Genomic DNA, 20,125 nt, shown 5'->3' with positions numbered 1-20,125 from the left:
CAATCAGAATATAGACGTCCTTCACGCTGGCTGATTCCAGAGAAACATACGATGTAAACTTTGGTTCCTACCAAAACATTAGTTCAGAGAAAAAGGAGGAGAAGCTCATCATGGCCGTTGCTGGGTTCCCTATCATTTATGATATTTGCGTATAGGGACCAGTTAACGTTACCTGCCGGTCACATGGTCTCTAAACAGTCCGCTCACGGTGAAGTCCTGCACGGATCAACAGCTGGCGGCTGCTCGCTCTGCCTGCACGCTGCTGCGGTTCAGCGGCTAACGAGCGAGCTAACTGCTAACAGACACCGCTGCGACCAACAACCAATACACATTCTGTCATTATATATGTCATTTATAAAAGGTTTCTAGTGTCAGTGTATTGGCCGTGCAGTGGCTGCTTGATCTTTTTCCATGATGAACATAGAATGCTGCTACGTCAGAGCGGCCAAAGCAACAAACAGCTTCCCCGGACTTTCTGACCAGCGTCCTCGACCGGGCGGCCAGAGCTTCTTTGCAGCTCAAGTCGGCGGCGGTGTCTACGTACAGTAACTCCACCATCTAACATTTGCCCTAATAACAGAATGTCAGAAATATGAATCTATTAAAGCGAACTGTCCCTTTAAGAGAGTTAAATCAGATTTTTGGCAGGCAGACAGATGGGGAAGCTCCGTTCAACATATGCTGAGGAACTCTGGCACTTTGTGTGTGTGTGTGTGTGTGTGTGTGTGTGTGTGAGGGTTACATAACCAAGTAAACAAGTCAGCATGCACACACATTGTCAGTGCAGCGCCTTGCTTAAGGGCACAGAGGCAGTTCACAGAGTACAGCTTGTGTTCCTGTGTATGTTCAGTCAGAATAGCTCTCATCAGTACAGTAGAGCCGGACCAATTTGTTCTTTGGATAGGCTATATTGATGATTACACATTTACGGAAAGTAAAGTAAATCATATCAATTAATAGTGTCTTTGATCTTCTTAAATGGGAGGTTTGAGGAGGAAAAGAAAGGATAATATTCAGAGAACAAAAAAAAAAGATTAAAGTAGTAGCCTACATTTACAAAAATCTGAAAAAAGGGAAAAAGATAGATCCGGCTGTGATACATACACAATAGAAAGGCGAAGTCCCTCCTCTTCCGGTGAACCCCCATGGGACCGTAGTGAACGGGGAGAGACTAATATTTTTTTTATCATGATTGAATTGAATGTGATCCTGTTTGAACTGAGCCAGCAGTACAAATATGGGGACCTATCAAGTGTCTTTGCTAGTCTCAGAGAACGAGACGTCGTGACTGATGAGACCCAATCAGGAGGAGAAACGTTGGCGTCAGTGTCGTGTGTTGCCAAAGGTCTCTGTTTGGGAATGAGAGGGGGAAACACCAGAGCAGGGAGAATGAGAGGGGGAAACACCAGAGTAGGGGGAATGAGAGGGGTAAACACCAGAGCAGGGGGAATGAGAGGGGGAAACACCAGAGCAGGGGGAATGAGAGGGGGAAACGCCAGAGCAGGGGGAATGAGAGGGGGAAACACCAGAGCAGGGAGAATGAGAGGGGGAAACACCAAAGTAGGGGGAATGAGAAGGGGAAACACCAGAGTAGGGGGAATGAGAGGGGTAAACACCAGAGCAGGGGGAATGAGAGGGGGAAACACCAGAGCAGGGGGAATGAGAGGGGGAAACACCAGAGTAGGGGGACTGAGAGGGGGAAACACCAGAGCAGGGGGAATGAGAGGGGTAAACACCAGAGCAGGGGGAATGAGAGGGGGAAACACCAGAGCAGGGGGAATGAGAGGGGGAAACGCCAGAGCAGGGGGAATGAGAGGGGGAAACGCCAGAGCAGGGGGAATGAGAGGGGGAAACACCAGAGCAGGGAGAATGAGAGGGGGAAACACCAAAGTAGGGGGAATGAGAGGGGGAAACAACAGAGCAGGGGGAATGAGAGGGGGAAACAACAGAGCAGGGGGAATGAGAGGGGGAAACGTATCAAAAGATATTGGTTTTTAAACCAAAACGTAACAATGTAAATGTAGCCTCAGAGACTTCGAAGTGAGTAGTTTGTGTAATGATGTATTTTACGGTCGTACTTCAACAGTTTTACAACAAACTGAGACTTTCTTCACTTGCAAAATTATCTTTTAAATCATCTGTGTAATTCATAGCTCAATTCAAACGGGATCAAACCATTATTAGTCTCTCCCCGTTCACTACCAGACATATTATTTCCGAATTAAGGTCCCATGGTGGTACACCAGTCTCACGGCAGTTCGTGAAATGGTCACGTTATTGAATCTATTGATTTGTGTACTAAACACGTTAATGTCGTTATTTTCGTGTGGTGAGCACAAATTTTAAAGTAATGTATTTCAATGGGAAGCATATTTCGTGATCACAGAACGATTACGGTAGCGAGTAGTATTGATAAGGCCCCGTTGTTGTGGCGTTTAATTTCCCCATTGTTGTCGCCAGCGTGTGGCATTTAATTTCCCCATTGTTCTCGCCAGCGTGTGGCGTTTATTTTCCCCATTGTGGCGTTTAATTTCCCTGTTGTGGCGTTTAAATTTCCCCGTTGTGGCGTACCCCAGAGCAGCCCAGTCTCATGGCAGTTCGTGAAATGGTCACGTTCAAAAATCGTGACCTGTACACTCAAGGCCGCGGGCCAAATCTGGCCCCTTGTTAATTTTGATCCGGCCCTGTATACATTTAGGTTCACAATACATTTTGGCCCCCCAAATTTTTGTTTTTTTCGACATTTTTGATGCTTCTTCCAAACGTTTTTGGCATTTTCTTCAACATTTTTGTCAACCAAACTATAAGTGAGAAGACTATATGAGACATGCAATAATACAGTCAAAGATATTTCACTTTTCCGATGACATAACAGCAATAAACTATGTGTCTGGCCCTTGATGTGATTCTCATTTTCTAGTGTGGCCCTCTGGGAAGTTGAGTTTGACACCCCTGCTGTACACGAATCAATTAATCAAAATAACGTGACCATTTCACGAACTGGCGTGAGACTGAGTTGGGTACACCGGAAGGGGAGGGACTTCTCATTTCTATACTTGTTAGTATTCACTGTTTGTTTGAGTCTGAACTTAAAGAAATGTGAAGAATATCGACTTACCTTCAAAATCAGCAGGAGGGAAATAAAGCAGACGGGACATGAAGAGGACGGCGAAATTCCTCATCTCATACTTTAACTCTTGTGTTGTCTTCCCGTCAAAATTGAAAATCAGCAGATGTTGACGCTTTTTATCGATGTTTTTAACATTTTCTTACATTTTTGTCCCTTTTTTCAACACTTTTGGTGCTTTTGACGTTTTCAACCCTACGTAAGACTAACTTATTAACTTTAGTTTACACTTATTTTTGGAATTTATGGTCAATAAAGCTCATTTATAGGAAATTATACCTATTTTTTGAGTTAGAATAGCCGAAATTAGGAATTATTTTGAATAAAATTAAAGGAATGTATGTTGATGGATAATCACAGACTGGAATATGTCGACTTTTACTCAAAACTATTTTGAAACCACTTAACATTTTTTTCAAATGCTATAAAATTGAATAAAACACCCCGAAATTAATGAAAGTAGAGATTTGTACTTGCCAAAGAGCGTTGTGTGGAATCATCCATGTTATTTTGGGTAATTAAAATTGGGTAGTTAAATAGAAAATTTATATAGGAATTTGAAAAACGGGTCAAATTTGAAGTAAAAAATCTAAGTTAGTGGTCCCCTAATACTGTATCTGAAGTCTCTTTTATATAGACCTTAGTGGTCCCCTAATACTGTATCTGAAGTCTCTTTTATATAGACCTTAGTGGTCCCCTAATACTGTATCTGAAGTCTCTTTTATATAGGCCTTAGTGGTACCCTAATACTATCTGAAGTCTCTTTTATAGACTAGTGGTCCCCTAATACTGTATCTGAAGTCTCTTTTATATAGACCTTAGTGGTCCCCTAATACTGTATCTGAAGTCTCTTTCCCGAAATTCAGCCTTGGTGCAGAATTACAGCCACTAGAGCCAGTCCCACAACGATCTTTCCTTAGGATGTACCATTTCTGTGTCTGTAGCTTTAAATGCTATTGAGGAGGAGAGGGGGGGGGCAAGGTGGAGGGTGGGGGGGGTGTGGTCTTGACCAACTGCTACTTTGCTCGTTTGAAAGCCATGATGTCTCTCTCTCTCTGATGGGTGGGCCAAATTCTCTGGGCCGGCAAAGCAGAGAAAGGGGAGGTAACCTTTCCCCTTATAACGTTGTCACTGCCCGATGTGAGTTGAGTGCAGATGTGAGTCGCGCATGCTCAGATTTAAACTGTTTACGGCATAACGTGTCATACTGAAATTTGTGAAATCTATAAAATAATAAACGTTTCTCTTTACATACAATAACAGAAGATGGTAATCATTTCAAAAACGTTGTAGCTATCTATGACTGTTTGATTGCTAACGTTAGCTCAAAATGCCAATCAAGTGACAGCCTTTGTTGTGTTTGATTGCTAACTTTTAGCTAGCAGTCATTTCAAAAACGTTTTGGCTATCTATGACTGTTTGATTGCTAACGTTAGCTCAAAACGCCAATCAAGTGACAGCCTTTGTTGTGTTTGATTGCTAACTTTTAGCTAGCAGTCATTTCAAAAACGTTTTGGCTATCTATGACTGTTTGATTGCTAACGTTAGCTCAAAACGCCATTAAGTGACAGCCTTTATTGTGTTTGATTGCTAACTTGTAGCCAGCAGCAGCAGTCATTTCAAAAACGTTTTAGCTATCTATGATTGCTTGATTGCTAACGTTAGCTCATAGACTGTGCGTTAGCTCAAAAAGCCGTTAGCATCTTGTAGGCTACTTGTCGCAAAGTGACGCATGCGCGACTCACATCTGCACTCGACTCACATCGGGCAGTTACAGACGTCATAAAGGGAAAATTCCAGATCGGCCCATCTGAGCTTTCATTTTCTCAAAGGCAGAGCAGGATACCCAGGGCTCGGTTTACACCTATCACCATTTCTAGCCACTGGGGGACCATAGGCAGGCTGGGGGAACTCATATTAATGTTAAAAAAAAACTCAAAAAGTGAAATGTTCAAGCCATGGGACCTTTAAGATTCATTTTTATTAGTTTGTTTTTAACCTGGCAATATTGTTTCAGATTAGTTTTTCTTGAAGGTTTTAGTTTTTATGTGGTTTCAGTTCACAAAAAATATTTATTCCCTGCTTATTTTCGTCTTAGTTTACTATAATAACCCTGATTGGGACGTACTAAATCTTCGTCTACGCAGGGAAACACAACAGACGGCTTTTCAGCAGCAGCTTCAAGTGTCACCCTCAATTTGCTCTGACGCACACACAATCAGTCAGCATTACATCACGAGTTGGGCTTCATGACACAGGCAGGCGGGCAGCGTTGGCGAGCATGGCGCGGCGAGGAGAACCTGCATCGAGCCTGAGATGGAGGAAAGAAACCGCAGAGAGACAGATGCACACGAGCGTGCAGAGTCGAGGCAGTGTGCAAAAGCAATCTGCCACAGGGCTGAATCTTACCCAGCATGCTATGAGAGATAACGGACGCCATGAAGCTGTTTGTCCTTCTAATGCGAACCACACACTAGAAGACTTTGAACAGACTATAGTCCGACACCGTCTCATATCTAAAGACGGGAGCGTGCCCATGTTCCCACATTTCTAAGATTTTTTTCAAAATTAGGCCCTATGTTCCCCTATGTTAAAGACTGTCATAATATGTAAATACTGGGGATCTTGCAGGGTCACACATTGCAAGACTACAACTAGATTCGAAATTGTAGTTAGTATATGTAATGTAGTAATGTATAGTTTTGGAAAATGTAACCAACCTAGCTAGCTACCGCTAGCGTTAAGCCTGGTTCACACGGGACGATTTTAAAATTGTCGGCCGATTTTCCAATCCTGAGAGACTCCACACACGGCGATAAAAAATCACGGTCTAACAGTCTATCACACATGAACCGATTTGACTCCCGAGCATTCCCAGGTCAGACGGGAAATCTCGCAAAATCCCTCGAGATCAAACGTGACTTCAGAGTAAACAATCATGGCGGACGAAGAGGACGCAGTGGCGATAGTTTGTAGTTTGTTTTTAACCGAAAAAAAAAACGTTATCAAAAGAAAAGGCGATGGTCAAAGAAGTGGAGACAACGCGAGCATGGACTATACTTGCTCTACTTATCTCCGACGTCCACCGGACTTTCTGGTGCGCCGTGCCGCCGGCTGTTTTGATTTTGTTTCCCGGTGCTTTCCTCGCCGCCTCGTCACCTCGCTTTCTGATTGGCTACACGCCACAGTCCACAGGCTGCGTGCTCGTTTGTCCCCGGGGGACACCACACACAAGGAGAAATCGGGCCAAAACAATCCAACATGTTGGATATCCCCAATTTGAGATGGGAGCGGTCCCGACGTCCTTCCGAGCAGACGAGAGCAGTCTTAACACCCCACACACGGCAGGAATATCTGATCAGATTATTTTACCATAATCGGAGCATCCTTAAGATTGTTGGAAGGGGTGAATCGGGGCTAAAATCGGCCTAATTATCCTGCCGTGTGAACCAGGCTTTAGCTGGTAACTTAGGGGAAAGTCTGCAGATGTTCTGTTCTGCCGTACATGCAGATGAATGTCTCCATTACCCGGAGGTCAAACTCCCGTTGGATGACTCGCTTCAGAAGGGTCGAGAATCAGCAACTTTCCCTCTTTAGAGTTTAGCTAAGCACAGCGCAAAGTTTTTGACGCTTTTCCCACATTTTTGACGTTTTCTTCTGACGTTTTTTATGTTTTTTTCAACATTTTTGACACTTTTTCCAACGTTTTCTCATTTTTTTGACATTATTGTCACTTTTTTATGTACCTTTTTGGCACTCATTTTGACGTCCCATATTTCTGACATAAGAAAACGAGTGGCCGGGTTGGGCCAGTGGGTAGAGCAGGCGCACATGTACTGAGAGGTTTATGCCTCGACGCAGAGGTCCAGGGTTCGAATCTGACCTGTGACCATTTCCTGCATGCCTTTCTCACCTACCTGTCCTTTCAAAAATTAAAGGCGGAAAAGCCCCAAAAAATAATCTGGGTGACGACATATCCTCTGCATCCCCCCCCCCCAAAATCTACAACAGTTCGGTTCAAGTTAGCTTCTGATTTTGGTTCAATCAACAAGTTGAAACCTTGGCTCCAACAAATTGCAAACAACATTATTTTTTAATGCAGACTGGGCTTTTTTGGGAGGAGGGGCTTTAAGAGACAGGCGCAGGGGTGAATACAGGTGCAGCAGCTAGGGCAGACTGAGAAAGGGCACTATTTTAAAGGTGCTCTAAGCAATGTTGGGTGACGGCACTTCTTGTTGACGTTCAAAGTAATTTCAAACAAAACGAGGCTAGCTTGCCCCTCCCTGCTCCTCATCCCGTCCCATCCCCCTCCTTTCTGTGCTTCCGCGCACTAACCCCCCAACCCCCACCCCCAAATCCTTCTTGTCGGTTATTGGCTGGAACGCTGGAAGACTGTTATGTTTAGTGGTGCAGATTGGCAAAGTTTGTTGTTGTTGCCGTTTGTGGAGCCTGGGCTGTCTACAGAGACCGCGTTTTTTTTTACAGTGTGTTCAGGGGACAGGCAGCTAGCAGATAGTGAGGAGATATTTTTTACAGTGTGTTCAGGGGACAGGCAGCTAGCAGATAGTGAGGAGATGTTTTTTACAGTGTGTTCAGGGGACAGGCAGCTAGCGGAGAGTGAGATGTTTTTTACAGTGTGTTCAGGGGACAGGCAGCTAGCAGATAGTGAGGAGATGTTTTTTTACAGTGTGTTCAGGGGACAGGCAGCTAGCAGATAGTGAGGAGATGTTTGCTGTATGTGACAAAAATGTTGTAGCCTACAAACACGTGACATTGCATAGAGCACGTGTAACGATCTTAGCGCATGCCGTGAAGCGCCTGGTGCAGGTGCATTTAAATAAAAGTTCAGTTATAAAAGGACAGTAAAACAGTTTGGTTCAAGTTAGCTTCAGATTTTGTTTCAAACAAGTAATTTAAACCTTGGATCCAACAAATTGTAAACAACATTTTTTAAAGCTGAAACCCTAACCTTTGCAGGTTTATTTTCAAAATGACCAGGAGCGTGCCTATGTTCCCACAGCCCTTCGTTCCCGCAGCCCTATGTTCCCACAGTCCTATGGTCCCACAGCTCTATGTTCCCACAGCCCTCTGGTCCCACAGCCCTTCGTTCCCACAGCCCAATGGTCCCACAGTCCTATGGTCCCACAGCTCTATGTTCCCACAGCCCTTTGTTCCCACAGCCCTATGTTCCCACAGCCCAATGGTCCCACAGCCCTATGTTCCCACAGCCCAATGGTCCCACAGCCCTATGGTCCCACAGCCCTATGTTCCCACAGCTCAATGGTCCCACAGCCCAGTGGTCCCACAGCCCTATGTTCCCACAGCCCTTCGTTCCCACAGCCCTTCGTTCCCACAGCCCTATGTTCCCACAGCCCTTTGTTCCCACAGCCCTATGTTCCCACAGCCCAGTGGTCCCACAGCCCAATGTTCCCACAGCCCAATGTTCCCACAGCCCTATGTTCCCACAGCCCTATGGTCCCACAGCCCTATGTTCCCACAGCCCTATGGTCCCACAGCCCTATGTTCCCACAGCCCTATGGTCCCACAGCCCAATGTTCCCACAGCCCTTCGTTCCCACAGTCCTATGTTCCAACATTTCTAAGATTTTCTTTCCAAAATTAGGCCCTATGTTCGCCTAACCCACCCTAACCCTTGAAAGAAATTGTAGGGACACAAGACCTAATTTTGAAAATGTCCTAGAAATGTGGGAACATAGGGCTGTGGGACCATTGGGATGTGGGACCATTGGGATGTGGGAACATAGGGCTGACCCCAAATGACCGACCAAGCTGAAGCCATCGAAATAAAACCACCACAACAGATTCAGTATTAAATTTTTTTCTCGTTTATTACAGGAGGCTTTTGTTTTATATACAGAGACATGTATTTGCAAGTACTAAAAAGTATTTCAACTCAAAGTTCTAAAAAGAATATATATATATATATATATATATATATATATATGTATATATATATATTTATATATAACCATATCATAATCATTATTATTATTGTCTCTAAAACACCAAGGTGGGGTCACTGAGGCACGGCTTTCGCCTCCTTTACACCGATCGGTTTCACCAGGTTTTGCCAACGGCTGCAGAGCGAGAGAGCCACCGAGTTCGGAGGAAAATCTTGTAACTCGTGTTGTTTTGAAATAGTCTTTAAAAATATGGAAAACATTACACATTTTAAAAATAGTATTAAGTTCTTAGTGATGGAGAGAAAACCACTCAAATTTGGACTGTAAAGGGTTTCTTTCTTTATGTAAAAATTTAAGTTTTGAGAGTTTCGGAAACTCCGTTCCTTCGTTTTCCTTCTGAAGTAAAATCTTCTGAGTAACAAAGTTTTCACCCGCCAACTGTGACGTGTATCTACACGACTTTTTCCAGCGCAAAAACACGTTAAAGGTGCTTTTAAGAATCCTCTTATCCAGTGGTGTAGTCTAGTTTTTTTGTAGTGAGTATACTGTCATTTTTTCGCTTGCAGCATTTGACTCGCCCGTCCCAGAGCGATGCGTTCTCACTCCCATCGCGTAAAATACGGACGCTTGGTCAGGTGCCTTTGCCGTTGTTATTGACGCTAAAGGAGACTTATCTAAACGCGCTGGGTTGGGACAATTGGCATCACTTTTGATGCAGTTAGGTTAAGGAAAAGGTCGTGGGTGGGCTTACGTTTCCATGACACGCGGGACAAGAACTGGACAGTTGGGTTTAGTAAAAGAAGAACGAGACGGTTGGGTTTAGGTAAAGAAGAACGGGACAGTTGGGTTTAGGAAAAGAAGAACGGGACAGTTGGGTTTAGGTAAAGAAGAACGGGACGGTTGGGTTTAGGAAAAGAAGAACGGGACAGTTGGGCTTATGTAAAGAAGAACGGGACGGTTGGGTTTAGGTAAAGAAGAACGGGACAGTTGGGTTTAGTAAAAGAAGAACGGGACGGTTGGGTTTAGGTAAAGAAGAACGGGACGGTTGGGTTTAGGTAAAGAAGAACGGGACAGTTGGGTTTAGTAAAAGAAGAACGGGACGGTTGGGTTTAGGTAAAGAAGAACGGGACGGTTGGGTTTAGGTAAAGAAGAACGGGACAGTTGGGTTTAGTAAAAGAAGAACGGGACGGTTGGGTTTAGGAAACGATCCCCGGTCTCCTGGGTGAAAGTCCTGTGATGTTTGACCCATCCACCCCCCCAACCAACCTCACTATGAGGATTTTCGGGCGTTCATACTACTCTCTACCGTAGTCGCTCTTAGTGCTACGTCATCTTCAAACCCCGTGTAGCTGCTGCTCTCCCCGGTGCGTTCTACACACACGCTGAAGGGCGCTTTTTGCGTCGTTGTGACGCTGACGGCCACTGCCCAAGCATTCCACAGTCCATATTTTACGAGTTTGGAGTGAGAACGGGTTGTCCAGAGCAACGCGTCTCAGAGCGACAACCCCGTAGGTTTTTTGTAACGTTACTGAGTAAAGCATCAGCCTCATCTGGCTCGTTTTCTGTAGTTTCTGTAACGTTAACGTCTGCTGCAGTATAGCTTTAGGGGCAGGCTTACCAAAACACAGAGTGTAGTTTAAATTTGCTTTCGTTTCATATATCTACTCACATTAGTTAATTTCAAATTTGCGACAGAGAATGACTGCCAAGCAACTGTGTTGTTGTTCCTAGGCGACTCGCAACACAGACGGGTGAATTAATGAACTTAAGGCCCCCTGCACACTGCCTGCATGGCGTGAGCATGGCGTTTCTGTTGTGTGTCAGTTGCGTGGCGGCTGCGTGGCGTTTTCTATGTCTTTGAACACCAGAAACGTGTCTGACACGGCGCTGCTGCTGCTAGCCTTGTCTGTACTCATGTATGTTTCCCATTGATAAAATGAAATAATAGCGTGTTCTTCAACTTTATTTTGTCAATATTTTTGTGTTCGTACATTTGTTTGTACATATTTCGATGTGTATATATATATATATATATATATATATATTTCTATTTCAATTCCCTTTCCTGAGATAATAAAGTCCATGTCATTGTTTTATCAGAATCCAATATTTGAAATTTATATCAAAACCTTGAGACTTTCAAACATCAAAATGTCATTTATTAAATGTATTTGTGTCAAAATGACATATAAACATCTTTTCGTATTCTATTTTGCCTGGAAACGCTTCCAACACGCTTGCGTGTCGCGTGAAAAATAGGGGTCGGTCCTATGTCTAGCATGCACGCGTTTTCGCCACGCACACGCCACGCAGACAGTGTGCAGGAGCCCTAAGTGTGAGAGTCCTCTCACAAAACAGTTATCGTTACGTAACGTTATCCTAGTGGGTATACTCCGTATACCTGCGTCTCAGTAGACTACACCACTGCTCTTATCTCCATCGCATTCATGACGCGAGGAATCTTTTCCAACTTCGGCCGGAGTAAAAGATGATTCACGAGGTGTCAGGAGGACGGGAAACATTCAACATATTCTCCCTTCTGTTTCCTGTAAAAAAGGCAACTTTCTCGAGATATGAGGTTTCTGGGGGGACTGATATGAATCCGGAAACCTGGCGAAACCAGTTTGACAACCGTTGTGAAACCAGTTGCGGTGTAAACGGGGCGAGGGTGGTTTAAGCAGTGAGAGGACGCCTGGAAAACAAAAAACAAATCCATGACGACGAAAACAGTAAAAACATCATGGTTATTATCCTCATATACTGTAAAGAAGGTACAGCATCACTCACTGCCTGTTTACATAACTGTTGTATTGCATTTATCACACAGTTAATAGTAACAATAGTAATAATAATAATGAACAATGAAACTCGTTTTCTGTGCATTTCCTCCGTGTTGGTTCTGTAGATGTTTGTCGTTTTGTTCTGAAGGTGACAAAGCAGCTTTTGGTTTTTGAAATGGGTAAGAGAAGGCAGGAAGGAGCAGAGATTCTCAGTCCGAGTTTGTGTTTAAACACCCCCCTCCAATCTTAATATGGACTCTTCCAAACCCCTTGGTAGCACCACATGGACTGACCCACAGCTCAGAGCAAAAGACGGTAGTTCGACTTCAAAATAAGTTTATTTTTACTTACAATTTTCACATCCGAACAGGAAAGAAAGTGACAGATACTTTCTTCTTCCTGCTCAGACATGTTAGGTCGCTCAGACTATCTGTCTTTCCCGCCTCATACAGCCATTAGTGAGTAGTCAGAGTGAAGTTCAGGTCTTCAGTCTTCAGGTGAACAAACTGAGCTTCGTACCAGTTTACTGTCCGGATACTGATGGTAAATGCTCGGCTGTGTTTTTGTGCTCAGTGCAAACCAGAGTCTGATGTCCAGATTCACTAAAGTGACGCTGTGAGGGCAGTTGTGTGCATGTTTTTTTCCCTCTGCAGTAGCTCACATAGTGATATTGTGTGACATGGATGTATAAAGAGAGCTAGAGTCAGCTAGTTTTCACAAGTGGCCATCAGGAAGTGCACCGGGCTTTGATGCCAAACTCAACTTGGCGGCCAAACGATGGAATTGCAACTTCCGTGTCCGTAACGTGATGCCCTCTGACCCCAAAAGGAGGTAACATGGCAAAAGAGACGCCTGTAAATCAGTGGATACATTTTTTTGAGCGTCACAACCCCTGCAAAATGAATTTCATCCATTCTATCCAATAACATTTAATCCCCGTTCAAGTTAGTCTATATCAACAACATTTCATTTCTGGGATTGCTCCGGTGCCGGCCAGCAGACATTCCGCCGGATGTCCGTCCCCTTCCTCTGTCTTTGTGTTGGCGTTCTAACCTCCGGTGGATTTCTGAGGACTATGGTTAACTGCTCCTCAGATCTCGGACCTTCCTCCGCAGTGCTGGGGAGGAAGGTCTGGCGATGCGAGAGTAGTGGGAACGCTTAAGCGAAAGGCGCCGGTTCTGCCTCTAGTGAGCCTGCTCAAGCTGTTCTCATGAACCATTCGTTCATATCGCTACGAATTTGTGTGCATCACTTTGACTGCTGCTGTATGAGAGCGCTCTGGACCGTGTAGGGAGGACGCTGGGTTGGATGTTTGAGTCATAAAACACAGCAATTTTAAGCAGGCGAGCAGAGTTTACTTCCTGGCGAAAACAAAAGAATTTCACCCAGGAAACGCGTGTTTGTTCGTGTTTGTTCGTTTGTTCCTCGGGAGTATTTTAATCCAAACCACAAATTTGTTGTTGTCGCCGCATGACGCTGACTTTTTGTTGGCTAAACTCAACTAGCAACGGCCGCTGGTGCGACCGGCAGCTAACAGAGCTGTGTAGCTGTTGTCGGATGACCAATCGGCAGTCGCCTAATTTTGTAGGACATCATTATACGAATTGGTGTGCGTAGATTTTCGTACGAATGTACAAAATATCGTACGAACCCATGAGAATGCGTTGACCTGCTCTATGGGCCGCACAGTGCGGAAGCAGCGGCGATCAACTGGGTCATTTTTGTCTCCGCGAAGGCTTCATGCCCCACTGAGCGACTCTCATTAGGAATGATCGGGGCTCTGCCTCCAATGCTGTCTCCAGGTTTGATTATACATCCATGGCACTATTGTAAAGAGAAGCATCTGTTGACGGGACAATGTGCACTTTTTTTCCTGCAGACTTTAGTGAATCTGAAACCTTTCTGACTGTTTAAAAGTTAAAAATGGAGAATCAGCCAATCAGCTCTCTGTGCCGTTTGTTCGGCAACTTAACGAGGAAGAGTCCCAGCGATGATGGAAGGGGGCGGTGGGGGGGACCGCGAACCTCGTTCAATATCAAAAAGCATAAAAATCATTTCATCAATCAACCAATCAACTAACCAACCAACCAACCAACCGGGAAACCAATCAAATAATCACTCAGTCTGCCAGTCAAGAAATCAAAGAATCAACCGGACCATCAATCAATCAAGCACATTATCAATCAACCAATGGGAAAGCATGGCTTGGAGTGTTAGGGTTCATGTGTAGCAGGCACACTCTGGGTCTATTGCTACTGAAAACAGCCCTTCAGCACAACTGCAACCTGAAATACGCCTCGCAGCAGAGTTCAGCAGTGTCTTAAGTATTTACCTAGTTTATATGGTTATCTATTCTCAATAGAATCTAGTAGAAATAGAGTCCAGACGGTGCCAGTAAATTTTTTTTTTTTTTCCTTTTACTTAATTTTTTTTTTTAAATTAGTCTAGTAAAGCGTTTTTAGTAAAGATCCCTCGGGCGACCACCACAACAGAGACAGAGAGAGAGAGAGAGAGAGAGAGAGGTTGTTCGTAATATTGAGATCGAAGCAGACTGAACAAACGCTGTACTGCACGAACACACTTTGACACTTCATCTTATAATAAAAACAAGCTGGAACACTGCTTCACAGCGGCCTCACGCCACTGTATGCATCTGTGTGTCTGTCCGCGCCGATACAACACGGTCTCACGACAGTTCGTGAAATTGTCACGTTATTTTTAATCTATTGATTCGTGTACACAGACACGTTCATCTCGTTTTTTTTCGTGGTGGTCAGCACGAAATGGGAAGCATCAAGAACGGGAAAGGAAAGGTCACACGCGGGAGACCAACCTCCCTGAGCGGATTTTTTGGCATTTCCTACTACTCGCTACCGTAGTCGTCATCACGAAAGATGCTTCCCATTGAAATACATTAGTTTAAAATTCATGCTCACCACCACGAAAGAAACAACGTAAACGTGTCCGTGTACCCGAATCGATAGATCAAATAACGTGACCATTTCACGAACTTCCGTGAGACTGGGTTGGGCGATAACACCGGCAGAGCTGCGTCGGGGAAAAACCAAAATGTTGTTAAACATTACTCCACAGATTCATACAGTGAGAAATAGGGTTGGGTACCGAAACGCGGTGCCAATAGGGCACCAGTTCCGACGTAAACGGTAGTAACGAGACCGAATAATAACGATAATTACGGTGCCTCATTTCGGTGCCTGACTTTATTTTTTCCAGAAGCATCGCTGCACGGGACGCTACGTTACCGTTAGCTAGTAGCTGGATTAAACCCAACGGTTAAAATGCTGACAGCTTACGTTAAGCGGTGTAAAGTGTGACTGTATTTCCCTCTACAGGATAAGTCATTGTTATAAGTTGTTGTCATTATATTTTCAATCAATCATTTAATTTCAACCATATGGCCTTAGCAATAAACAAGCCGTTCTTTAATGTCGCCAGCTGTCATTTTGTGCTCCTTTTTTATATTTTTTTTATTATATAGGTTATAAATTTATATATATATTTCGGTTCAGGCACCGGCACCGTTTTAAAAGTATTGGTATCGGAAAAAACCCACACGATACCCAACCCTAGTGAGAACACGCTTCTGGAAAGTCAAGTGTTGTCCTGTAGGAACTCAAGGTATCGGCAAACCGTTTATTGCTAGACGCGGCCTGTTTTTTTTGTTTTTGTTTCTCTGTGCAAAATCGATAAAGAGCCGTCTCGCTGGGCCTCCGCTTCTCCTCCTTGGACGCCGCTAAAGCGTGCAAACTATCTCAAATAAAATAAAGCAGTCAACCAGAAAACAAAGTAAAATAAATAAATAAATTAATTAATAAATAAATAACAACGGTGTTTGGGTTTTTTGAAGAGCTTCCTTTCAAACTGGTTTTCAAAATCTGCAAAATCTTAAATTTGTTGTGGAATACTTTTGAAGTTACTCGTGTCAACGGCTAACGTTATTTTGTTTTTTCATCCTTGTGGGCACTAAATGCTTGCTCTCGGGGAAATATCTGGAATTGTTGGGTCTTTGTAAATTATAGAGTGTGGTCTAGACCTACTCTATCTGTAAAATGTCTTGAGATAACTCTTGTTATGATTTGATACTATAAATAAATAAAATTGAATTGAACTGTACTTTGGGTTTACTTGCACTAGAAAAGTACATTTCTGAAATGATTCTAACCATGTATTTGATTTCTTTATTAGAAAACGTAACTGGAAAATTACATTACATCCAAATAGGAATCAGAACATATTGTCCCACATTTGAAATGAAACTCTTCTTATAATTTAGCAGAAAATCTTTTAGCATCGTCACGCCAGTGTTCTGGAAAAACCTGCTGACTCCCAGCTCGTTTATTGTTTCAGTACCAGGTAGTGTATATTTTGAGTACCAGGTAGTGTATTGTTTGAGTACCAGGTAGTGTATATTTTGAGTACCAGGTAGTGTATTCTTTAAGTAGCAGGTAGTTTATATTTTGAGTACCAGTAGTGTATTCTTTGAGTACCAGGTAGTTTCTTTTTTTAATCCTCCGTGTCCTCCTTGGCTACTAGCAACTGTGTGGAGGAGGGGTGGGGGGGGGTTGGTGCACGATCACGGAAGACTTGTATCTCGTGGACGCGCCGACAGTGTTGTTGTCATTACTTAGAATTCCTCATGGGGGCGACAGAAACTACGCACTATAGCTTTAAACAAAAGAATTGCATTTCTGAAGAAATTGCGGTGTGAAAGCTGTATGTTGAAAGGCTGACGCTACGCTGGAATTTGTCAGAATCAGAATCAGAAAGGGCTTTATTCAAGTACGTTTTTTTGCACATACAAGGAATTTATCATGGTGTTGTTGGTGCTGGATTCTTGATCTGCAGAACCATTGTTTCTTGAAACATTTTGAAACAATCTGAGCTGCTGTCTCTACACTGGTAATCAGCTGCAGTGAGTGAAATGGTTTTGTGTTTTAAAAGATTGAGGTTTTTCCAGGACACTGATAACGGATCGAACACCCAAAAGATCAGCAAGCAAGCTTTTCATAAAACCAAATGCTGATGTGCCGAGTTGATTGTCGCACGTCGGTCTGGGCTGGTGGACACCTTTAAAGATCTTACGCCCATTCAGCCTCAAAACTTTGGTGTAAGATCCTGCGTGCGCCGAGCCTGGTTGACACCAGACCCTTCTCAGTTGTAACTGAGAAGGGTCTGGGGAAGCTTCATTCACAGCCCATTTCCAAAGGGGCGTCACCAACGGACGCCGCTCAAATGCCTCTGGGCGCAATTGGATAGTCCTTTAACCAATTGGACCAACGAGCTGTGCTATCGTCATCGTGTAAAGCCCGCCTCAACGGTTGTGATTGGTGCCTCGATTTGGAAAAATTGGAAATGGGCTTGAATGGGCTCTTGGCCAGACTAACTTGCAGAGCAAATCTCAAATTTGCCGGAAGTTCGTCAGGGTTTTCCCAGGCTAGTGTGCGGCGAGCCAAAACGAGACCAGACAGATACATAATGACAGCGGGTGATTTGTCAGTAAAGTCGTTGAATACATCGCGCAGGGCATTAAATCCCCTAAAAGAGAAAGAACTTCATTCACGTGTTAAAATAAGCCTAGCGAGTAACTGTGAGTGATTCCTGCATGAATATGTTTCTTTGTTCAGTTTGTTTTAAAATGCAAAGACTGATGGTTTGTTGCACACTTTGTTTTACGAGTTTATTTATTTGCATCTTCGCCAAGCTTGTCTCAAACCAGCAGTCTGGTCCTTTAACTGCACTAAACTAGATTTATTTTGCGTTGTTAAAAGGTTAAACTAACCTGAGGTGTTATGATATGAACAATGTTTCATAATACATGTGTTGTGTGTGTTTTAGCAAAGCTTAAATTAATTTGTTTGAGTTTTGGTTGAAGAGAATAAGAATAAATTCATGTTTCGTTCGATTCAACTCAACTTTTTACAACATATCGGAGTTATTCCTGCCAAACCAAAACGTCATCGATCAGGCTGTTCTCATGAACTATTCGTACATATCCTTACGAAAAGTAAATCACTTTAATTCGTATGTATTCCCACGTATTTATTACTGTATTTAACACGTTGACTGCTGCTGTATTAGAGTGTGAAGATCCTCGTAGGGAGGAGGTAGGGGTGGGTATTTGGCTCCTAAAACACAGAGCTTTCAAGGGGAGCGTGCCAATGTTCCCACATTTCTAAGATTTTTCCAAAATTAGGCCCTATGTTCCCACATTTCCTTTTTCATAGATTTGTATCAGATTTTATCCCCCTTTCTCCCAATTTGGTAGCCAATTACACCCAACATATTATCCAGTAGCAATGGACTACAGATGGAATATAACCCTAACCCTAACAAATTTTAAGAAAAATCTTAGAAATGTGGGAACATAGGGCCTAATTTTAAGAAAAATCTTAGAAATGTGGAACATAGGGCTGTGGGAACATAAGGCCTAATTTTCATTGAAAAAAAAATTATTAGAAATGTGGGAACATAGGGCTGACCCCCTTTCAACGGAGTTCATGTCCCGGAAGAAGTTAAGGAGAAAACACCTGCTTTCAAGCCAGGAAACGGGTGTTCATGTCCCGGGACTACTACTTAAGGGGACCGGTGTTTTAACCCAAATCGCAATCTTTAGTCTAATCTTAACTGGTCGTTTTGGTGTCTAAACTTAACTACCGTCGGCTGAACTGAACTGCAACGTCCGCTCAAGTGTCCGTAAACCTCACGGTGACTTTTTGTCGGCTAAATTTAACTGTAACAACCACTAGACTTAAAGGGCTCATATTATACTTTTGGGCTTTTTCCCTTTCCGTTATTGTGTTATATATCTTTTTGTTCATGTTATAGGTTTACAAAGTGAAAAAGCCCAAAGTCCCCCCCAAAGGGACTTACCATCTCCAACAGAAAACACTGTTCACCAACTGCTCCAAACAGCTTTATTGTAGTCCAGCCTTTACTTCAGAGACAAACGTGGTCACTTTGGAACACACGTTATAATGCTCACCTAGCTGCTAGCATGGCACGCCCTCATACTCTGCTTCTGACTGGCTAGTAGTCCTTACCTAGGTACTGTCAGGGCACACCCTCATACTCTGCTTCTGACTGGCTAGTAGTCCTTACCTAGGTACTGTCAGGGCACGCCCTCATACTCTGCTTCTGACTGGCTAGTAGTCCTTACCTAGCTACTGTGCCTCACTCTGTAGCTAAAACAGATAGCTCAACACACAGGGTGAAAAGAGGAGCTGCAGCAATGTGCAGTACAACAAAAATGGTGTTTTTTGAAAATTAAACCATGTAAACCTATTCTGGTACAATCTCTAAATACAATTATGAACCTGAAGATGAGCATAATATGAGCACTTTAACTGTCATGGGACCGGTTGTTACGTGACCGGCCGCCATAATTTGTGGGATATCGTACGAATTGTTGTGCATAAGTTTTCGTACGGAGTACGGACCCATTCATGAGAATGCGTCAGCTATCAGCCTTGATTACATGCTAGTATTCTCCTAATTTTCTCCTCATGCAATGCGGTAGTGCCGCTGGAATCTTCTGTTCTGGGTTTGTTCGTGAAGCAAAGGGAAGCGAAAAGAAATTTACTTTAAATCTGGACTTCTAGACAAATCACCACGCGGGGGTAAAAACTGACGGACACGAGGATGTTCGCCACCAGGGCAATACACATGTTGGAAGAGTCCGGCAGCGTGTAGAAAAATCTCATTATGCACTTGTATGACTTCTTTTTTTTGGTGTTATCTCAAAGGTTTTCAGAGGAAAAATAATTAAAAACCTGGCCTCTTTTTCAACGTGTATTTGCCCCCTGGTGTGATAAAGTGACAGCACATGTAAACGTAAAAGTGCAAAACTGCCAAACAAAAACAGATGAAGTTGCTTTTCAGGGTTTTTTTTTAAACTTTTTTTTTTAACTTTTCCTGACTGCACCCTCTCCTCTCATCTATCACAACGTGGAAGTTCACTTTCTCAAAGCGAGCGCCACTCCGAAGTCGAAAGAGAGAGGCTGCTTATGATTTTTTTTAATCTTCTTCAACTTACTCTAAAAAATATAAAAAATAGTAATAATCGTACCGCTATTAAAAGACTGGTAACATCAACAAAGTTATACTTTTACTACGAAAACATTTGTTTTTTTAAATCACGTCATCGTTACGTTCCCTCCTCCTCCTCCTCTCTCGAGTCAGTCGGACTGTCGACGTGTCGAGAAACACCGCCCGCCACTCTCACAACCAGGCGTACTCGGAGAATACCGATCAACTGTGGGAAGGCACAAACCTCCC

The 20,125-nt window shown here is 43.4% G+C and overlaps 1 long non-coding RNA gene across 1 annotated transcript in view; it reads right to left on the bottom strand.

The window, feature by feature from the left end:
* The window catches only part of LOC118494362, a 20,991-nt gene extending 10,191 nt beyond the window's left edge, over positions 1–10,800 (bottom strand). The window contains exon 1 of the long non-coding RNA XR_004896490.1: positions 10,716–10,800. This is a non-coding gene — a long non-coding RNA (uncharacterized LOC118494362). The remainder of the gene's footprint in view (positions 1–10,715) is intronic.
* Positions 10,801–20,125: the final 9,325 nt, after the last annotated feature.

This window comes from Sander lucioperca, chromosome 23 (genome assembly GCF_008315115.2).
Source record: "Sander lucioperca isolate FBNREF2018 chromosome 23, SLUC_FBN_1.2, whole genome shotgun sequence".
NCBI classification, from domain to species: Eukaryota; Metazoa; Chordata; class Actinopteri; order Perciformes; family Percidae; genus Sander; species Sander lucioperca.
This window is presented reverse-complemented; position numbering and strand designations above follow the sequence as displayed.